The sequence below is a fragment of the Cricetulus griseus genome, chromosome 9 (assembly GCF_003668045.3).
Source record: "Cricetulus griseus strain 17A/GY chromosome 9, alternate assembly CriGri-PICRH-1.0, whole genome shotgun sequence".
Classification (NCBI taxonomy): Eukaryota; Metazoa; Chordata; class Mammalia; order Rodentia; family Cricetidae; genus Cricetulus; species Cricetulus griseus.
The window spans coordinates 17,241,046-17,246,045 of NC_048602.1; positions in this window are offsets into that span (position 1 = coordinate 17,241,046).

The window sequence follows — 5,000 nt, forward strand, 5'->3', positions numbered from 1 at the left end:
CTACCACCCCTCCTTTTTTCCTTTTTTGAGACAGGGTTTGTCTATGTAACCCTAACTGTTCTGGAACAAACTCTGTACACCTGGCTGTCCTCAAAACCAAAGATTTGCATGTGATTTCCATTCACTCTGGAATAGGGGGATTAAAAGTATGTACCAAAATACCAGGCTTTTTTCTTGACACTGGGTTTCTACTTATAGCCCTGGCTCTCCTATACCTCACTGTGAAGGCCAGGTTGGCCTCAACCTCAAAGATATCTGCTTAACTGAGCCTCCTTTATGCTAGGATGGAAGGATTGCCCACCAAACAGTTTGGGCATCCCTTATTGATGGAGCAGGGCTGGTAAATCTTACAACTGTCTGGCTGTGACTCTTCATTCATGAGGCTACAACCACCCATCCCCACTTCAAGGGCAATCTAGATCCTCCCTCTGCTCCCCAGGTCAATGGATGTGCAAAGTACTCATTTCCCCCAAATTCCCTGGAGACAGTCACCAAGGCAAAGGCCTGATTCTGGCTTCTCTGCTTGTAGATTGGGTTTTAAATGAATGGGTATCAATGCACTCTAAGATTTGTAATTTTGTGACAGAATGAATTGCTTTCAGTCCTACACTGGGATCCCTTAGCATGTATACCAGGGGTTTTTCCACTTCACACTGCAGTGGTTTTGAAGATCATGTGACCTTTTATTTGTTCTAGAAATCTCTGTGATGGCCCACCTAAGTTTAATGGGCAATTCCCAGGAAATTTTCTTGACATTCACAGAAGATTAAAATGGACTACATTAATGAATTAATGCTAAATTAACAATGCAGTGCTTGGTGAGGCAGTGACAGACCTTTTTTCCATCCTCTGTGGAAAATGCTGGCATAAATCCCCAATACTAGATGAAATTTAAGCAGATGATAAAATATATTTATGACATATTTTACTACAAACCAATTCACTCAAAACAAGCATCAAGGCTGAGGGGACACATACATTTAGTCCAGGATGTGGGATGCAGGGGCAGTGGTATCTCTGTGAGTGTGAGAGCCACATGGACCACTGAGCAATTCAAGGATGGCCATGACTACATAGAGAATTTCCCTTTGTTTGTGTTGACATATTTTAATTGTGAATTTGTAATGACCACACTCATTCTAGGGCCCAAATGTGGAGGTAATAGACAACTTGAGTATGTTGCCATTACCCTTCAGTCATTAAAGTTTGAAAACACAAGTTATTTTCACATATTTGTTGGCAATCCTTTCCTAGCTAAATCATCTCCCAGAACCCAGATCTTCCACCTGTTTGTGTTTTCTCCTAAAATTGTGCCCCAAGATTTTGTAATCTCTCAGAGGGCAGAACTAGACATGGGCTTTCTGTAGCTCAGGCAGGACTCCTGCTCTTGTATTGAAAGACCCCCAGAGAGGGGAGACCCTCACTCAAGTCTCAGGATGACTCAACCCCCAAGAACTCAGGCGAGACCATCCTTGCTGCAATCACACGAGGTTTATTGACAGGAACCAGCGCGCTGGGGTCAAGACTTGTATCCCATGCTGGGGTAGAGAAGTTAGACCCCAACTGACTGGGAATAGGGGTTTTTAAAGGAAGAAACCACAACCCCAAATACCAAGAATACCAGTGGAAGGTCCCGAGGAGAATCACAAGGGGAAACTCCCTGTTGTTTAAGATTGTAAGATTCTAATCTAACTTTTTAGGGTTAGCCTTTTCTTGCAACAGAGTTACTGGACCAGCTATAGCTTTTGTGGTCAGCTTCGTGGAACAAAGCCATTCTAACCTTGTGGTAATCACATAAGTGTTATCAGCCAGTTCCAGGAAAAGAGTTACTGGCCTGGCCAGTCACCCTGTACTCTAAGCCTTTCTTTGTCTGCTAAGGGGGTCTTCTTTATCCTGGCCTTCCATCTCCCCACTTCTTCTAGTTCCTAGTTCTAATCATAGAACTAGATATCAATATCTTCATAATATTGATTTTCTTGACATTGTATAGAGCTATATTGTTGGCACAACATTAAAATCTGAACAGCACTTATTCTTTCTCTAATGAAGGTAACTAGCCTATTTAATACACATGGACCTAAGATCAGGAGCAAAAGCAAAATCAAGAAAGGTCCCATAAGGGAGGATGTCAGAGTCGTCATCCAAGAGGATGTACTAAACCAGCTTTTAAACCATCCTTGATGTGTTTGTTTCTCTGTCTCTCTGTCTTTTGTCTAACCTCTCTCTAAGTTTACTCATGGAGTCTTTAATTACTCCTGAATGGTCTACATAAAAGCAACATTCTTCTCTGAGAACAGCACATAATTCTCTGTCTTTTAAAAATAACAAATCTAACTCCCTTGTATTCTGCAAAACTTATGAGAGGGATGTCAATGATTCTTCCTGCTGGGCAATAGATTATTCTAGTGCCCTTAAGTCTTCATCCATGGCTACTCTCAATTCACTAAAGTATTGAGGGGCCTGTATTAGGGCAGCGGTAACCTGTCCCAATGCCAGCAGCTACCCCGAGGCCCAAGATTACTGCTGACATCAAAGAGATGGGTTCTCTCAGAAAGCGGGTGGGGCGCTTGTCAAATTCATCCTCAAGCCTGTTGGCTGGATGATAAAGGACTCTAGGCATTAGCTGCACAAGCACACAGTAATCTTTGGTGTCATTGAAGACTGACGTTGACACGCAAGATGTCAGGCCTGTACTACAAGCCCACCATTTATCTATGCCAGGAACCAAGTACCGGGTGTCAGAAGTTTTAGGGCTCTTATGAGTCTTATTACATAAATGTTTGTAAGCAGCTGGTGGGTTTCCCAGGCAGGTCCCTATGCCTGTAACCTCAGTAAGGGCCAACCTATGACTAGTGCCCCATACACAAGCATCTGGGCTAGTGGTGTTATTGAAGGTCCCAGATACTGCAATTCCTTCATAATAAGGAGGTCCTGAAGTGAGGCAGAGCCAACAAGACTCAATATGTTAGGATTAGAGCTCTTTAGGACAGAGAAAGCCCCCTGTATCAATTCTAACAATCTCTGTCCAGTGGAAGGCATTGCCAGAAAAGAGTTACCTAAGGTAGACATAGGTCCAGGGCTAAGGAACACGAGTTCCTTTCGGGAGTACAGGGGATGGCGGGCTCTGATCAGGTAAAACTTTGTTAGGCCCAACTGGTAGAAGGGAGAGGCTCTCTATCCAAGTCTCAGTGTCATAACCAATCCCGGATCATCTCCTGAATCTTGATCCCCAGCTCATGCCCCTAACCCATTCCTGTGATCTCTTTCCAGAGTCTGGAAAGGTTACATTTAGGGGATTACAGTTAGGGGTTCTGCTGCAGGGTCCATTCCTCATCTGTTTGACCCTAGAGCTGATGGAAGAACAGGTAGGCCTATCAGTATGGTTTGTCTTAACTGTAATCAAGTCCCAAGACGAAGAAGGTTTCCACCAGGCATCCCCGGTAGTCTCCCATTCCCATGCCTTACAGTAGAAGGACTCAGGGCCCCTGCACTTCACTGCTTGTGGGCGAGACTTACCTTCCCTAGGGCAAATGTACAAATCTGCTTCCCATATTGCACAGCAGGTGAGTGGATTACTGCATCCTGGGCCCCTGCCGGCTCTTCCAACAGTGGGTAAATTAGTTGGGAGATAAGTACATCCCAAGAATCCAGTCCCACCACTAAATGGCATACATCAGGGGTTACAGTGGGCCACTATGTCCAGGGTGGGGCAGTCTTGGAAATTGACCAGACTACATCCCCAGTTTGTGATATCACCTGCCAGGTTAAATTTTGGGGGGCATGGGAGTTGTTATCCTTCACCTGAGCTATGCTCACGACATAGGCACAGCTTAAGAGGATCCATAGTCTTTTTCCAGTTTCCATTCCTTTTTTTTTTTTTGTAGTTCATGGGCTTGCTTTACGTGGGAGGTGTGGATCCAAGCAGAGATGCCTTCAACCTTCACTGCTATAGGGGTCGTTAGGAGCACCAAATATGGTCCTTTCCATGAGGCTCTAGATTCCCAATTCGGTGCCACCAGACAAAGACAGCATCCCCTACTTGGAACTGGTGTGGCACTTGTGAATCTTTGGCCTTATACACCTCTTCTAGTTGTTCCCAGGTCTTTAGGCGGGTTTAGGTTTAATGTTGTTGTTAGGATTAGGGTTAGGGTTAGGGTTAGGGTTAGGATTAGGGTTAGGGTTAGGGTTAGGGTTAGGGTTAGGAATAGGGTTAGGGTTAGGATTAGAGTTAGCGTTAGGTTTAGGGTTAGGGTTTGTTTAGGGTTTCGGTTATGGTCATTTTTAGGGTTAGGGTTAGGTTTAGGGTTAGGGTTAGCGTTAGGGTCAGGCTTAGGTTAGGTTTAGGTTTAGGGTTAGGGTTAGGATTAGGGTTAGGTTTATGGTTTGGTTAAGGGTTATGGTTAGGGATAGGGTTAGCGTTAGGGATAGGGATGGGGTTAGGTTTAGGCTTATGTTTAGGGTTAGGGATAGGGTTCGGGTTCGGTTTAGGGTTAGGGTTAGGGTTACGGTAAGGGTTAGGGTTAGGGTTAGGGTTAGGGTTGGGTTAGGGTTAGGGTAGGGTTAGGGTTAGGGTTAGGGTTAGGGTTAGGGTTAGGGTTAGGAATAGGGTTAGGTTTAGGATTAGAGTTAGCGTTAGGTTTAGGGTTAGGTTCAGGGTTAGTTTTAGGGTTGTGGTTATGGTTAGGGTTAGGGTTAGGGTTAGAATTAGGGTTAGGGATAGGGTTAGCATTAGGGTTATGGTCATGGTTAGGGTTAGGGTTAGGGTTAGTGATAGGGTTAGGGTTAGGTTTAGGTTTAGGTTTAGGGTTAGGGTTAGGGATAGGGATAGGGATAGGGTTAGGGTTAGGGTTAGGGTTAGGGTTAGGGTTAGGGTTAGGGTTAGGGTTAGGGTCAGCGTAAGGAATTGGTTATGGCTAGGGTTATGGTTAGGTTTAGGGTTAGGGATAGGGTTAGGGTAGAGTTAGGGTTAGGCTTAGGGTTAGGGTTAGGGTTAGGGTTAG